Source organism: Lissotriton helveticus, chromosome 3_1 (genome assembly GCF_964261635.1).
Source record: "Lissotriton helveticus chromosome 3_1, aLisHel1.1, whole genome shotgun sequence".
Taxonomy (NCBI): domain Eukaryota; kingdom Metazoa; phylum Chordata; class Amphibia; order Caudata; family Salamandridae; genus Lissotriton; species Lissotriton helveticus.
The window spans coordinates 1,137,813,543-1,137,831,832 of NC_136061.1; the positions used below are offsets into that span (position 1 = coordinate 1,137,813,543).

Sequence of the window (18,290 nt, forward strand, 5' to 3'; positions counted from 1 at the left end):
GTATGCTTTCGCAGGCTTTGTTACTTACTATGTTGCTTCGAAAAATATCAATAAACCGATTTCTAGTGAAATCAAAAAAGGCCATACATAACACCATGAATGGAGGAAGAAAATCCTCTGTGGTGCAAGTTTCAGGGCTTGAATTAAAGAAATGGAGGCAAAGACATTGAGGCTGAGTATGTCCTTCATAAAATAGGATTGTTGATGCAGTCCAAAATGTATTTGTGAGGTAGGGAAGGTGGGTTTCTTTAAATTCTGTGGTAAAATGAGGAGTTATGCCAGGAGGGTTATACATCGTTTAAGTATTCTTCTGTATGCTTACAGACCATTGGCCACTTGCTTGCTGAGCCACTAGATCCAGGCTGTAATCCACTGGCAAGGTCTAATAAGACTGAGACCTTTGATTGCGCTCCCTTATGGAGGGGGTCTCGCCTGGAAGTTCGGGTGGTCCGCTCTCATGATGAGCAGGGCCAGTACTGATTTACATAATGTAAGTCTCTATCTACAGGGAAAAGTGGGCAAATAAGATGTGTTGGTATGCTACCCAGAGCGATTGCCAGTAGTTTAGACCAGTGGGTCCTACCTTTTGATTTGTGTGGACTCCCACTTAATCATACTGGAACCCGGGGACCCCACTGAATCTTTATTGGATTCTGTGGACGCCAACAGAGTCATTACTAGACGCCGGGGAGCCCAGCCTAAGCATTTTCGATTATTTCAATGGCAAAACAATACACAAATATACAGAAACAAGAATTAATCAAATACACTAAGGATTAAATATGTTATTTAGTTCACGAGCAAATATTGTAAAAAATCTAAAATGTCAATTTGATGGGAAGAATGGAGCATTTCTAAATTCAATATGGGTCACTAAATCCATACTGTATTCTGTTTGAATGCACTTGCACTGCTCCCATAAATCAATCTGAGGATACTAACTTACTTAATTTGTAGCCTCAATTTCAAATCCCTTCACATTTGCAGAACATTTTAAAAATGTCCAGTTTTACATTTTGCTTCTTTAGTTATATACACTTGATTAATCTGTTAATATTATTTAATTTTCTAAGCAGTTGCAAACCCTCTGAGGAGTCTCTGTGGACTACCCTAACTCCAGGGGCCACAAGTTATGAACCACTGGTTTAAACTATTCGCAAGCACTCCTTCCTTCACCTTGTGGGTGTTTTGAGAGTAGGAAAATACCTTGTTCGAGTTTTATAAATTGGCTGGAGGGGGAGCAGATGATACAATATCTGACGGTTGAGTTGGATCAATACTAAGCAGGCAATTCCAGCTTTTTAGGGGGTGAAGTAGATGTTGTTAAAGGATGTGTATGCTTTATATGAACGAAAGATGGGCAGGATCATAGAAGTTGGGAAGCGGGGCAAGAGGAAGTTTGAAAAGGGCAGGAGTTGGTTTAAAAACTCATCCCGGTTGTTTGTGGATGTGAATTAGCTGGTGGTGTTTGGATCCCATGGAGATTGAAGAGATGTTATGAAATTTCTATGTTTTAACGATGCGGGGTTTTCATGGTTATGTAATGGTTAATGTTATGGCACAAATACCGGTCCTTTTAAAGTGGCCTTTTGCACTGCAAGACAGTCTTGGGATGTGGTTTTTAAGCTGTTTTACTCCAGAGGAGTTTGCCGATCACAGCAAGGCAGGCAGAAGAATTTGTTGCTGATTCAGTTGAAGCTAATGCATAGTTTGCTCATGTCGCCCACTGTGGTTCTCCAGGGTAGCCTTACTGACAGAATTCCAGTAAAAAAAAATTCGTCATCACCCACCACTTAGACGGCTGATGCATATTTGGCATATTTTGCAGCTAGTGTGGTAGGAGGCAAGCTGCAGTGATCAACATGCACCTTCATATATGTGCCATAGAGTACCAGTTCCTCTTCGTCCTGAGTTATTACCATTATCTGATCACATTCTCCTGCTAGACTGCTCACACTTTGTTTTTAGTTTGATGGCGGAAGAGTTACTGTGCATGTGTTGGTCCAGCGATTTAGGAGTCTGATCACGCTTTTGCATTTAGACTCTTGGACTTTTGGGGTTCCAGTCAACACAAATATTGGTAACCTGCTGGCGTACTCCTTGTAAAGCAGTTGAGGCATTTTATGTGCTGTTTTATTGATATAGAGTTACTAGACCTGCAGTGCTGAATTTATGAAGGTAATTGCAGGTAGTGGACACCGACACCGACACTTAATTTTGGTGGCTGGATTTTTCTTTGGGACAGAGCAAAAGAGAGAAAAGGAGAAAACGGAGAAAGAAAGAAGACGAAAAAGATAATAAAACAATGGCAAAAGAAGAAGGCAGGGAAAGAAAGTACCTGCAAGACCGGGGTAAGGCGATGGGAAGGGTATGGTGGTGGAAGAAAGAGGCATAGAGTGCAGTTAAGATTAGGCAGCCCTGCTATTCGGCAATCCATGGTATTCGCTAGAATTGGGATCCTAAACAAATCGTTAGATCTCCACACTTATTTCATAATTGAGCACTGCCTCCCACCATGTTTATTCCAGTTTTCCTTATTTTTCTATGTATTGGAACTTGTTTCCCCCTGCCCCTCTCCCCCAATATACGGATATTTGTGATGATAACAAAAGGAGTGACGTTCGTTCATTTGGATCACCCCAAAAATAAGTCACTTGACTTTTAAAGTGTTCATCAAATTCAATCTAATATCTTTGGCAGCCTGCCTCTGTGTCTTATAGATTCTTTCTCTCCTTTTTAATTGAATAATTGTTCAAATCCATAACGTATACTCCTGTGCTCCACCCTTATTTATGTGCAGGCCCTTAATTTCAGACGCCATGGAAGGAAGTCGGCATGAAGTTGCTGTATAATTAAAATTCATCATTCAGGAAAACCCTGGAACCAAAAAGTCAATATTATCTGCAATATCACTGTGCAATAATCTACTTCCGGTCTACTTTTGGCAAGCATCCATTAAAGGGGACGCTGTCTCCTCTGCTTCCGATAGAGAGACAACTTTCAGCTCGTATGAGACCAAATAACAAACAACTTAAAGTTTATCAGCCTCTGCCAAAGAATGCAAAAGGAAAGTTGGCTTTTATTATTAGAAGTTAACCTGACGGCTGGCATAAAAGAACATGGCTGCTGCTGTGTACAAGTAAAGCTAGTTTGCAGACTCCCACCCCTGCAGAAATAATGTTTCGCATATAAAGTGAGCTCACTTCTTGTTTAACTATCCCTGCTATTCCGTGTTTCGTAACCACCATTGAGAGAACCGTAGGCATGAAGTGACAGCACTCCAAACCTTTTTTAGTGTGAATAATGCTAAAGACATCCCGGGCCGCAAACTACCCACGAGCAACGCTGGCGCGAGCAGTCACGGCACAGAAAGACCGGCGGTTCAGACTCGGAGCTGAAGGAAGGCAGAATTGTACCCTGCACGTCGCAGCGGGCTATTTTAGGCCTGAAAGAGATTGAGGAAAGGAATTCTGTCATTAAATCAAATGCGCCACTGAAGTAGCAAGTAGTGTTGGCACGAAAGAATGGAGATAAGGCTGTTTTTAGAATTGTTATCATACGGAGGACCATTGTTGGGTCCTTGTCAAACTGAGTGGTGACGGTGATGCATGTGTGAAGGAGGACCAAGGAAGTGGATAACAGTTCAGTTTATTAGGAGCGTGATCACAGTGACGGTCTCTCTTGCGATTTGTGCCAGATAATGCAGTAGTAATGATAGAGCGCGCGAGGCCACCCGGCCAATAGTTTTCGCCGTTTCCGGCTTCAGGGCCCATATACTTTTCAAATCACCATATACATCGATCGGGTGACTTCACGAGCTCTATCAAGTTGGTGTGTGTGTGTTCCCTGCTACCAAATTTCGGTGCACCCGACTTACCATCCACCGATGCGGGTGCCTAATGACCACAATGAATCAGGGGCCTAGCTGTAAAAGGAAAGGCAGCAAAATGCAATTTCAAATGACATTCAATATTGTTTAAATGACCACGGACAACTGGAAGTTTTAAAATGTTTATCTAAAGTTCAATATTTTCTTGCATGAGGTACAGTAAAATAAGGCAATCAATAACCAAGATAACGTAAATCACATATGCATAAAGAAATAATGACAGAGTAATCATCAAAGTACTAATAAAATGTAACGAGAAAAGATACTATATAAGTCAGTATTATCTAGACAGTGATAGACTAAGTGTGTGTGACTGTAGAAGAACTTATAATGAATAACACGCTTCACTTAAGGTGAAAGGGCCTTTGAACAACCTAGGCAACGAAGTTCTAGACCATATCAGGAAATGACACACTGCTATGCAAAATATAATTTCAAATAAATGGGAAGACATAGGAATAACTTTGCAAAATTATAAATGACTTTCAATAGTTGCGGAAAGGCATGGAAAATATCACATATGCAATGTTTAACTTTATTGAAGCAAAAGTTAGAAATTCAGAAGGTGCAAGAATTTCAAGAGGTTCAGAGTAATATTTACCTAGAAAAGGTGTGGAAACCAAACCCTGGCCACGGGTCAGTTAAGGACAGGAAACCCTCAAGGAAGGATACCCCTCAAAGGACAGCAGGTGCAGAATGGACACCCAGGACAGGACAGGATACCCTCGGAATAGGAATCAGGACAGGACCCTCAGGACAGGACAGCAAACCCTCAGGACAGGACCCTCTTCAGGACAGGACCAGAACCCACAGTTCGGAAGCAACGCCTGCGCTCCACCCGCTCTGCAGATATCGATCAAGACCCCGATTGGGTCAGCGAACTCCCAGCTAAGTGCCTTGCCAGCACTTTAAGGTTCAGTAAAACCTTAGTCTATGGTCAAATTCGGACAGAGTGCTCCGCAGCGCTCTGTATCTTCAGTCACCTATTGAGTGCGTTGGGTCAGTGACAGGTCAGCTAAACCAGACAAGTCGGACGGTTCACTAGGTGAACCCAGGGTAGATATACAGTTTGGGGACAGTGTACCACCCCCCAATGTTGCAAAGTGTCAGAATCCCTCAATTTCGATTGGTCCTAAGGTAGGGTTTGGGTAACACACCAATCACAATACACGATTTGAAGCCTTCATTTACATATTTGGGTACCGCCTAGCAGATTTGGGGTTCCCATGAGCTAACAGTAGCGCAAAAATACAATGTATCATATAAGAAGCCACATTCGCTGTTCTCGCAGGGCAGAGGTGACTTTCTCAGGAGCATCTCGCCCATCACTGCCAGCTGGCTATGTTCCATCAGCCAAGGTCCCTCGTGCTGCCGAATGTCGCACAGGCGCAGAAGGGACCTCCAATATGGCTCTCCTCTCACTCAGACCCCCATTGCCCGCGGTACATGAAAAGTAAGCGAAAACAAATTAATACATAATAATGTCATTATGAAAACACATCACAGGGTTTGTACTTTTAACTCATCATCAAGAAATAAACTTATTGCATTTAAATGTTAGCTACATTTAGACGAGACACAAGAGCAGTGGCACGAGCAGTACCACATGATAAGCACAGCTATGAATTACGCATGCGCATAACTTTCCCTCCACTTCTGCAGACGCGTCAGGACACGTGAGTGTGGCTGACGCATGCGCAGTAACTAAAATACAAGCGACGGCCATTTTAAAAGGACATGGATTAATTCATTAGAAATACACATAGGCAAGCGTCTTAAACTTTACTCAAACTTAATATAAACGTTAGTAAAACATACACGGGTTACCTTATTACACATAAATGAGGTTCTTGATTTCGGCAAGCCGCAAAATATGCGAAGCTTTGCTTCATCAATCCCCTCTTTGATGATATCTACTATCATCACAAATTATACTGGAACCAGATGCCAACTTTCTTTCACACTTTATAAAGTTCTATTTCTTCCAGCAACCGTTCTAATTTTTCTCTTTCAGTTTTAGCAGGGTGAGAAGTCTTCACCTTTTTGTATATCTGATCATTCACTTCCTCTAATTCAATCTCATCCACACTTCGTTTCACTCCTCTTGCATTTATCTCGTGCTTTTTGGTGCGCTTGCGGTATTTACAGCATAAGAAAATGGAAAGTATAATAAGACCTATAATACCAATTGGCATCAGAATTTTGAATAATAAGCTTTTACCTATGCTAGCAAGCCAATGACCTACATTTGAGAGACCATCTACCAGTCTCTTCCAGGCACTATCAACCTCGAGTGGTTTGAGTTCCTTTGCCAAATTAGTAATGTTTTTCACATATCTTTTGATCTGCACACTTTTGTCCGGAATATAAGTGCAACAATGTTGCGCCTTCAACATCCGGCAGACTCCGCCCTCTTTCGCTAATAAGGTGTCAAGAGCAAGTCGATTTTGTAAAACCATTGATCTGATCGCAACCATTTCGGTATTGACCAGCAGAAATCCATGAGCTGTTTCAGTAGACAGCACATCTACTATAGTAGACAATTTGCAAATTCTGTGAGTGTTCAGAACCACTCCCACTCCAGGTATCAGTGCACTGAAGATACTACCCATAATTTCACCTATACTTTCTCTTTTACTACGCACTAAGCCATTAGTATCTTCATTGCTTCCAGCTTTTCCATTCACATGGTATATTTTCGGGAAAACAATGCCAAAGTAGCAGCTTCCATACCAGTGATCCGGCAATTTGAAATAAGCCTTGTCCCCACAAATGTAATAAATTCCAGGAAACACAGGCTCTGACCCATTTTTGAAACCCCAACCTCCAATTACCTTGTAATTATGTTCGCATTCACTGGAACCAATGAAAACATTATTATAATAGCTAGTCTTCTCGCGGTGAAGACATAGCTTGCCTTTCTTTTCAAAATCCAGCAACAGAGCAGGACCCGCTCCACCAGATGAGGTGCCTTCCATGTTTTCTGCCCACTTTGGCTTTTTCTGACTTTCGTCATTAGCCTTCTTCTGAATTTTAATTCTCCTTTTCTCTGCCATGTTCAGGAACATCTTTTCCTGCTCACGCAAAGAACAAGTCAAGTTATCTCTGTGTGCATCTGCTATGTCGATGTTCCCTATAGTCAGAAAGTAGTCTCCCATATATCTTATGGTGTCAGTTTTGGTATGTACAGGATTCAAGTTCCCACGTATAGGAAGTTCAGAAAAGATCACGTCATTGTTAGAGTAATAATACTGTAACGGTCCCCTTTTGTAAAATAAACTAGCTAAAATGCTACAGGAAATTCCATATGTTAATGGCAGATGATGGTATGTCACGCCTTCAGCCACCGAAGTAGGTAGCTTCATGCAGACATAGCAATCTTCAATTTCCATAGTCTCTACATAGTGTATTAACAAGTTTGCGAAAACATTCAAATGTGTCCTGTTTTTCATTCCATGGTAATGTAGTCCTTTCTCATCTGATGCTTCTAAGTCTCGTTTAGTTTGTCTCAATGCTCTCTCATGTCTTTCTACACTCTGTGTTGTCAGCTCCTCATTGTCAGTATTTACAACTTCAGTAGGGACAATGTTAGTATCTTTACTTACAGCAAAGGGAATGAAAATTGTTAATCCTATCCAGATAACTATCAGTACTACTACACTACATATACACACCTTGCAACACGTCTTAAAACGGCTGCAACTAGGTCTACCATTCACTGTTGAATCAGACATTTTAGCTCAGTAGGAGTGTTCTCACCCCTCTTTTTTACTTTTTACACAACTAGCTTACTTTGTGCAAATTCACGGTGGCTCGTCTTCCTCTTCAGCTGAGTACTCTGGGACAGGTTCTCCGTCGCTCACGTCAGTTATATCAAGATCTTCAAGTTCTTCCAAAACCAGTGTCCATTCAGGAGATTTGTACTTTTTGTTTTGTCTTTTTATTCGCTCACTCCTTCTTTTGGAAGAGTCTTCTTCTTGCTCTGCTATTCGAGCACTTCTTCTTGCTTCTGCACGTTTTTCTTCCACTGTCTTTATCCTTAGTCTCAGTCTTTTTACAAACCTAGGCTCAAGGTTGTTTCTTTTCTTTAGTCTCTTAGTCGGTACTTGGACTTCACTTTCTTTTCTTATTCTCTTGTTCTCTTTATCTTGTGGTAATTCTTCTCCACTTTCTTCTTCTACTTCCCTTATCTGACTAGTTCCAGGGCTAGCATCAAATTCTTCTGCCTGGTTGCTAATCTGGCCTTGTTCAGGAATATTTTGTTTTTGGCTTTCAATTGTCTCTGTTTCTGTTTCTGTTTCCTGAACCCGTTTTTCTAACCCTATCTGATCCTGTTCAAGCACTTCGATCTCTTGATTTTCTTCTGCTCGAACTATTACTCTATGTCTAGTCTGTCCCTTATCCACATCAGGAGTTAGCGGAGGAGTATCAAACGCTTGCTCTGTATCCTGCACTTGTTCAGTATCAGGTACTTGTTCAGTATCGGGTACTTGTTCAGTATCGGTTATTTGTTCAGTCTTATTCACTGGATCTGTATCAATCACGTGCTCTGTCCCTGTCTGACCTTCTCCTTCCTCAGTTTTGATTTGAATCTCAAGTTGCTGAGGTTCTTCGCCTGTGCCTTGCTTTTCCTGACTAGTCCACTCTCTACCTTCACTAAGTCGTTCTCTTGTTCTGATAGGATCTTCGGTCAGATCAATCATCGGTATCCATTCTTCTGGCCATATGCTTGGCAGCTCGTCTTCAGCTACTCCTGGCTCAGTTTCCTGGACCTCTTCAGCAGGCTGGTTTCTTGGCAGTTCGCAGTCAACTACTCCTGGGCCAACGTCTGCTGTTCCTGCAACTTGACTGGTGCTGGGCTGCTCGTTGTCAGTTGCTACTGGTCTGGCTCCTTCAGGGTCCTCTGCTGGTTGCCCTGGTTCTTCAAGTCCTTTGTCTGGCAATACCTTCTGGGTGTGTCCGGCGGGGATCCACTGGGGAACACCTGCGACTTTCACTGCAGTGGTTGTCACCAGGATTACTTGGCGTTTCTTTCCCCACCTTGGTGCCAGACAGCTTGATCGAGTGTGCTTCTTTATTTTAACCCAGTCCCCTGGAACCAAGTTGTGGAGAGGAGTCGTTGGATTGAGGATACCGTCGTCTCCAATCTGGCGAGAGATAGAACGCACTTGGTCACCCAATCTTCTGCAGTATTCAAGCACCAAATCATCAGTAATACTCAACAGTTTGCTTCCTGGCACCCATGCTTGTCTCATCACTCTTCCCATAATGATTTCATGGGGACTTAGGCCTGTCTTGCGGTCTGGAACACTTCTCAGTCCCATCAGGACCAGGGGCAGGGCCTTCACCCAGTTCATGCCAGTAGCATCTGTCAGCTTTGCTAGTCTGTTTTTGATAGTTCCATTTACTTGTTCCACTATTCCAGAAGCCTCTGGGTGGTATGCACAATGGAGTTTCTGCCTTATTCCAAAGGCCTTACAAAGTTCAGCCAGTATGTCATTCTGAAAAGATCCACCCTTATCTGATTCAATAATGCATGGTATTCCGAACCTAGGTATCAGTTCTTTTAGTAAACACTTCGCTACTGTCAGTGCGTCACTTTTGGGAGTAGGGTAAGCTTCTACCCATTTCGAAAATACGCACACAATGACAAGGACATATCGCTTTCCTTCACAATGGGGCATGGTGATGAAATCAATCTGTATTTTTATAAAGGGACCCCCTGACCTCCCTATCTTGCTCAGTTCAACCATTGTCCTCTTGCCTGGGTTCATCTGTTGACATGACAGGCACCTCTGGCAGAGGGACTCTGCTACCTTCCTGAACTTTTTACTGTACCAAGTCTGTTGAAATACCAGAATCATGGCATCCCTACCAATGTGTGATCCTTCATGTATTAATCTTGCCATTGTGCCAAGCAAGTGTCGGGGTAACACAGGCATACCAGTTGGGCCTATGATGACACCATCCACACGTCTCGGTCTACATCCATCCTCCTTCCATTTCTCTCTTTCTTGCCAAGGAGCCGACTCCTGCCACTCTCTCACCTCATCCCATGTAGGCACTTCCTCAAACACCTGAAGCTGGCAGCTGGTTCCTGGCCCCCCTCGTTTTGGATTTACAATATACCGATCTTTGGCACACCATTGAGCCACTCGATCAGCATAATCGTTTCCCAGAGATACTCTGTCCATGCTCCTTTTATGAGCAGCACATTTTACCACTGCCAGTTCTTTGGGCAACTGGATGGCCTCTAAAAGGTCATGAACCACTTTTGCATTCCGAATGGGCGTACCTGAGGAAGTCATGAATTCCCTCTGCAGCCATAATTGGCCAAAGTCATGCACAACGCCATAACAGTACTGACTGTCAGTATACACTGTTATGCGTAAATCCTTCCCAATTTTGCAAGCCATTATCATGGCTATCAATTCGGCTACTTGTGCAGACTTGATGTTATATAGGTAACCTGCTTGTTCAATTTTTGTGAAAGACACTACTGCATAAGCAGCACTCAAGCCTCCTAATTCATGTCTTAGACAGGAACCATCCACAAATAATTCTTTATCATGCACAGGCAATGGTACTTCTTTTATGTCTGGGCGTGGCTTGGTACTGAACTCTGTCAGATCAATACAATCATGTTCATCATCATCCCCACCTTCCATTTCCAAGGGGTCGGGGAGTAAGGTGGCAGGGTTCAGAATACCGCACCTAACAATGCTTACATTTGCTGCACCCACAAGAATCCTCTCGTATTTAGTCAGCCGACTAGGGGTGAGATACTGTGTTTTAGTTCTGGTCAATAGAATTACCACTCCATGTGAAACATACACAGTCACAGGATGTCCCATGACAATGGACTCACTCTGTTCCAAACTTGCACAGGTAGCAGCTACTGCTTTTAGACAGCCTGGTAACCCAGCAGCTACTGGGTCCAGTGTGGCAGAGAAATAAGCCACAGGCCTCCTGGTCGTGCCATGTTCTTGAGTCAGGACTGACAATGCGCAATTATCGCGAGTGTCACAGAAAAGGGCAAACTCTTTGGAATAATCTGGCATTCCCAACGCAGGGGCTGTACACAGACAATTTTTCAGTCTTGTGAAAGCCATTAGACTTTCATCGTCCCACTCTACAACATCTGGCATTCCTCTCGTGGTCATTTTTATCAAGGGCCTGGCTAAGGCTGCAAATCCCAGAATCCACTGCCTGCAGTACCCTAATACACCCAGGAACATTCTGACTTCTTTTTGAGTACGGGGCAACTGCATCTTTTGAATTATTCTCACTCTTTCTGAAGTGACTTTTCGGACACCCTTTTCTATCTGGTGTCCCAGATATTTCACTGATTTCGCACAGAACTGTAGTTTGTCAGGGGCCACTTTATGCCCTTTCTCACACAGGTGATTTAGGAGGGCGATGGTGTCAACTACACAGTCCCTGTGACTTTTAGACGCCAATAGAAGGTCGTCTATGTACTGCACTAACACAGAGTTCCCAGGTAAAGTCAAAGTCTCTAGACATTTTTTCAAGATCTGATTAAAGATAGAGGGGCTCTCTGTATACCCTTGAGGGACCCTGTTCCAACAATACACGTGACCCTCGAAGGCAAATGAGAAAAGAAATTTGCTGTCGGGGTGCAGGGGTATCGAAAAGAATGCATGACACAAATCAATCACAGTGAACCACTCAGCATCCCACGGAATCTGGTACAGAATTACTGCAGGGTTCGGGACAATAGGGCAGCAAGGAACTACAATTTTGTTAACCTTTCTCAGGTCCTGCACTACCCTATACTTGCCACTAGGCTTTTTGATGCCCATAATCGGTGAGTTGCATGGGCTGCTCATCACTTCCTGTATGATGTTTCCTTCCAATAATTTTTGTATTTCCAGAGTGACTCCTGCTTTCACTTCAGCATTCATTCGGTAGGGCCTAGTGTTAGGATATACTGCATTGTCCTTGATGGCTATTTGTATGGGGTCCACATCTTTCATCAACCCCACATCCTTTCCAGTGAAATCCCACACCTCTGGCTTTACAGCTTCCTGTAGTTCTTGGGGCAAGTCCTGCAGGGTCAATCTTTTAATTTCTGAGTCAGGTCTAAGCAACAATAATTTATAAATGCCGTCTTCATCTGGGGTCTGTATTTCAACACCTTTTGGTGTGCAAAAGATGGTACAGTTCATTTTGCACAGCAAATCACGACCCAGTAAATTTACTGGACTGGTGTCACAGACGACAAATCTATGCATCTGTTTAAAATTTCCAATTGAAATCTCCATTGGTTCGGTAACAGGAGTACTAATCAATTGATTAGATACACCTACTACTTGGATATTTTCTCCCGAGAGGGGTAGGTTTGGAACGTCCACTGTTCTTACAGTAGAACGGGTAGCGCCAGTGTCCAACAGAAAGGTGACATCATTTCCGTCAACCTTTCCTTCAATATATGGTCCAGACTGGTCTACCGGCAAGGAAGCGCCAAGTACGCACTCCTCGTCCTCCCCTCTCAGGCCCCGTCAGTCCTGATCATTACAAAGGAAGGTATCATTCAGCAGATACTGCGAAGTTGCTGTATTTCTGTTCTCCCCGCTTTCCCAAACCTCTATCTCTTCATTTTCTGCCTGCCTTCCCCTGTATACCTGTTTGGGTGCTCGAGGCACCTGAACTGTTTTTACCTGGGGTTGAGTCTTTCTTGGTCTTTCTTTCTGCGTCTGTGGAATTAAATCAGGAGTTTTCTCATTAACATCGACTAATTGGGGACACTCGTTTCGCCAGTGTCCAATTTCGCCGCACTGATGGCAGGGAAATTTTTTCATAGCCTCTTCCCTGCTAAATTTGGGCCGGGGCTTTCCTCCACCCCCTCCCCCAGGACTTTTGTTCTCAGCATTTTTAACCATGTTACTCAATTGTTTTTCCTGCTGTTCTGCGAGCTTCACCTGAGCCCACATAACCTTCTCCTTAAGGGCCTTTTTCTTTTCTGCCATTTCGTCCTCGCAGTACTTAGCGTACCGCAGGACCTCATCCATTTTCTTAGTGTGCCAACAGATTTTATTGTCTTTTATCCACTGACAAATTTCAGGTCTTAAACCATTTACAAACCTGTAAATAAAATGCGTCATATCCTTCAGGTCGATGTTGTCAATACCACTGTATGTTTTAAATACCTGCAATAACCTCTCATAGAAGGAGTGCACTGTCTCGTCCCTTTCCTGTGTTGTTCTATCTATTTTTGTCCAATCAGTTTCCTTTGCGGGCACCTTTTCTTTCAAGTGCTGAATTACCTGCTCATATTTTCGCATGACATCCTTTGATGGCTCTCCAGTTTCCTTGTTTCTGGGGTACTCCTCACTCGGCCAGTCTATGTTTATTTTACACTGGGTCCATAAATCTACTGGAACCACAATGTCGAAAAACCCATCCAGGTCTTTCCATAGACATTTCTGTACCTTCACGAACCTCTCCACTTGCCGGTACCAGTCAACTGGTTTCTCTCGTAATTTTGGAAAATCGTTCGTGAAGGACACAATATCCTGCCTAGACCAGGGGACATGCACATATTTCCCTCCTGGAACTTCGCGCATGGGGCATAACTGCTCAGGTTTTTCTACCTCTCTTAAAGCAAACTCGGGAGTCACTTGTCGGGAGCGAACCTCTTCCCTCTTTTTCGCCCACCTGCTTCTCCATTTTTCCACATCTCCCCATTTCTGCAGTACCCCCATTAATTCTTTAATCTGCAACTTCTTCCCTGCCACATTCAGGTGTTCTATATCTTTGTCTGAGAAGTCTGCTCTGTACGGTTTCTGTAAGGGCTTGGATTTTGAGATATCTACCCCCATACTAACTGCTGTTTCGGTCAGTTTTTCATGGAGCACTCTGGTGTTCCTTGTAAAGCTTTTACATATGAACGACAATTCTTCCTCAGAGTAGGTATTCAATCGATCCAACCCCACATTTCCTGCCATTAATTCTTCTATTTCGACCCTCAGCTTGTAGAGATCTAAAGGCTTTGTTTGCGGAGTCTGCTTCTCTAATTCACGACTCCAACTCTCAATTTCATCCGGAGTTACCAGAGAGACATTCCTAGTACCTGTTGCTGTCTCTAATTTAATTTCTTTTGTATTGAAAGGGTTATACCTCTGCTGCATTCCCTTTCCAGTCTGTTTGTTTGGCAATTCTAAGAATGCAACTTCAGACTCGCATTCACTGGACTGATCATCTATGATGATTGGTTCCTGTCTCGGGGTTGCTATGACTGGGGTCATGACTGGTGTAATCGGATTTCCCTGACCATTTCCGTATAACGGGACCACCGGTCCAATAGTTACTGGAATAGTCAATGCCTCAGGACTGGTATTTATCTGAGAAATTTTCTGAATTATTTCTGTTCTTTGTCTAGCTAGAGCCTCTTGCTCCTTTTCCACTAGTACCCTTCTTAAAGTTGTGTCATGTAATATCTGTGGGGTCAATGGAGGAGTAAAACTCGGGGCAGTAGGATGCGTTTCACTTGGTCCTCCCCCATAATTTGGTTTCGGAAATAAAGTTCCAGTATTAAAGGACCTGCGCTCTTCCCCATATGGAGGTTGAACGAAAGGCAGTCCCGAATTCGAAGGTTTCTTTTCGCTTTCATAGAAGGGTCTGGGAAAAAAGGTTTTCGTACGTGAATATTTTTCTTCCTGACTTGCGGGCACTTTGGGATATATGTCCCTTGTTTCCGCCAGTTCGGGTTTTTCAGGATAGGGCAATACTTGACCACCCCCTCCCAGTCCCAGGGACCTGTCTTCTTCCTTTAGGAAGGGGCGTCGGGGAACATCTCCTACACTGGAAGGTCGGGTTCCCTCACTGTAAGGTGGCGGACTTCTGGTACAGATGTCATCTATTAGTTCATCATCTGAATCCCCCAGGGCCCCCCAATGCTTACATTTTTCAGTACTTTTCTCACCCGCTGCAGGGTTATGACATGCCGGCATCATGGGAAACAGACCCTCAACAATCATGCTCTGCCTCCACTGTTTCATCCTTTTATCCCTGGACTCCTGTTTCTGCCTGGGGTACCACTTGGTCAAACCCTTGTCCATTCGGGGTCTTTCTCTTTCAAAAGCTTCAATCTCCCATTCCTCTAATGCCTCATACTGCGTTAGTCTTGGTCTGGGGTGCAGTTCATTCATTCGGGTTCTTAAATTAAATAAGATCCTACCATTGAAAGTACCATCTAACGGAAAAGCCAATACTCCGTCATCTTTTGTGTACTTCACCCAATTCTCCAGCCACACACAGGTATTGTACCCTCGGTCAAACATCATGAATGAGGCAGGAGTATTGGGTGCTGGGACAAGAACACCTTCCCTAGATTTAATCGGTTTGTCCGTTTTAAAATAATTTTTCACCTTATTTATAAGGGACATTTTTCTCTTGGTTCCGTACATAATATCGTATCTGTTAGCCTTCCACTGATCCCTTTCAAACCCTAGATGCCTTGGATCAGGTCGCGTCTCTGTAGTCCGCGAGTGCCACATACGACTTCTGCGCTAACTTTGTTTACAAACTACCTCCAATCAGAACGCGCTTCAAAAAATCGTGCAACCAATGGGTGCGCGACACAAAATAAGCTCCGCCAATGGGTGCGCGGCCCCTTCGTGAGACAGTTCCCACGCTCCGGCGCTCACCCCTCCTTTACAATTTCAGCTCCGCTACCCGCCCGCTGCGTCTACCAATCCCAGCGCGGCACAGAGTGACGTCAGAGGCGCTTCGCGACTGACTCCCTCCCTTCACAAGGTAACGGAAACTTTCTTTCTTTTAAAGTGCTCAGTGCTTGGTTATTTTACAACAAATACACATTCGCCACAGTGCTCAAGTGTCTAGACAGAGAAAGATTTCTTTTACTGCAAGTAAACTACTTCCATTTACTTTTCACTCGCTGCGGGCAGATCTCTTCCGCCTACCCTTCACTCTAGCATCGGTGAACCTGTTATTCCCCTAAACTCATCCACTTCTTTCCGGGATATGTTCCGAGTTTAAGGTTTCTCAGCGGACCCCTCTGCTTTCACGCTAGCTCCGAGGAACCTGCTACTCTTCCGATGTGACCCTTACTAGGTTACGCCACTATGGGAATTTTGCCAATGAACCCCGTTACTGTCATTTATTCACACATGTATTCAGAAAAAACCCTAGTTAGTGCTTCCCGGTTATCCTAACCTGCACCTAACTTTCCTCGAACCTGTGACCTCAGGACAATGGATTCTATTCACCACTTGCCCTTTCAATTCCCCGGGGAGTTCCAGACGACATATAACAATTACGAACGCATGGGTTAACACATATATCAATATAACAATAAGAAAAACAGTTTAAAACGTTTCATGAATTTTCAAAGCAAACATTTCAAGTGGGTGATCAATCCTCCCGAAGTGCCTACTCTTGTAGCAGCATCGATATACTAGCAGCTTCCGACTTAACTAGCCTAACTAGTCCCAGCCTTACTCTCAACTAGTCCCTAACCATCCTCTGATCTACCAGAAAACTGATAGAGCGCGCGAGGCCACCCGGCCAATAGTTTTCGCCGTTTCCGGCTTCAGGGCCCATATACTTTTCAAATCACCATATACATCGATCGGGTGACTTCACGAGCTCTATCAAGTTGGTGTGTGTGTGTTCCCTGCTACCAAATTTCGGTGCACCCGACTTACCATCCACCGATGCGGGTGCCTAATGACCACAATGAATCAGGGGCCTAGCTGTAAAAGGAAAGGCAGCAAAATGCAATTTCAAATGACATTCAATATTGTTTAAATGACCACGGACAACTGGAAGTTTTAAAATGTTTATCTAAAGTTCAATATTTTCTTGCATGAGGTACAGTAAAATAAGGCAATCAATAACCAAGATAACGTAAATCACATATGCATAAAGAAATAATGACAGAGTAATCATCAAAGTACTAATAAAATGTAACGAGAAAAGATACTATATAAGTCAGTATTATCTAGACAGTGATAGACTAAGTGTGTGTGACTGTAGAAGAACTTATAATGAATAACACGCTTCACTTAAGGTGAAAGGGCCTTTGAACAACCTAGGCAACGAAGTTCTAGACCATATCAGGAAATGACACACTGCTATGCAAAATATAATTTCAAATAAATGGGAAGACATAGGAATAACTTTGCAAAATTATAAATGACTTTCAATAGTTGCGGAAAGGCATGGAAAATATCACATATGCAATGTTTAACTTTATTGAAGCAAAAGTTAGAAATTCAGAAGGTGCAAGAATTTCAAGAGGTTCAGAGTAATATTTACCTAGAAAAGGTGTGGAAACCAAACCCTGGCCACGGGTCAGTTAAGGACAGGAAACCCTCAAGGAAGGATACCCCTCAAAGGACAGCAGGTGCAGAATGGACACCCAGGACAGGACAGGATACCCTCGGAATAGGAATCAGGACAGGACCCTCAGGACAGGACAGCAAACCCTCAGGACAGGACCCTCTTCAGGACAGGACCAGAACCCACAGTTCGGAAGCAACGCCTGCGCTCCACCCGCTCTGCAGATATCGATCAAGACCCCGATTGGGTCAGCGAACTCCCAGCTAAGTGCCTTGCCAGCACTTTAAGGTTCAGTAAAACCTTAGTCTATGGTCAAATTCGGACAGAGTGCTCCGCAGCGCTCTGTATCTTCAGTCACCTATTGAGTGCGTTGGGTCAGTGACAGGTCAGCTAAACCAGACAAGTCGGACGGTTCACTAGGTGAACCCAGGGTAGATATACAGTTTGGGGACAGTGTACCACCCCCCAATGTTGCAAAGTGTCAGAATCCCTCAATTTCGATTGGTCCTAAGGTAGGGTTTGGGTAACACACCAATCACAATACACGATTTGAAGCCTTCATTTACATATTTGGGTACCGCCTAGCAGATTTGGGGTTCCCATGAGCTAACAGTAGCGCAAAAATACAATGTATCATATAAGAAGCCACATTCGCTGTTCTCGCAGGGCAGAGGTGACTTTCTCAGGAGCATCTCGCCCATCACTGCCAGCTGGCTATGTTCCATCAGCCAAGGTCCCTCGTGCTGCCGAATGTCGCACAGGCGCAGAAGGGACCTCCAATATGGCTCTCCTCTCACTCAGACCCCCATTGCCCGCGGTACATGAAAAGTAAGCGAAAACAAATTAATACATAATAATGTCATTATGAAAACACATCACAGGGTTTGTACTTTTAACTCATCATCAAGAAATAAACTTATTGCATTTAAATGTTAGCTACATTTAGACGAGACACAAGAGCAGTGGCACGAGCAGTACCACATGATAAGCACAGCTATGAATTACGCATGCGCATAACTTTCCCTCCACTTCTGCAGACGCGTCAGGACACGTGAGTGTGGCTGACGCATGCGCA

At 43.7% G+C, this 18,290-nt stretch overlaps 1 protein-coding gene across 1 annotated transcript in view; it reads left to right on the forward strand.

Moving 5' to 3' along the window:
• The window catches only part of CACNB4 (calcium voltage-gated channel auxiliary subunit beta 4), a 769,275-nt gene that overhangs the window by 100,434 nt on the left and 650,551 nt on the right, over positions 1 to 18,290 (forward strand). The gene's annotated exons all lie outside the window — the stretch shown is intronic.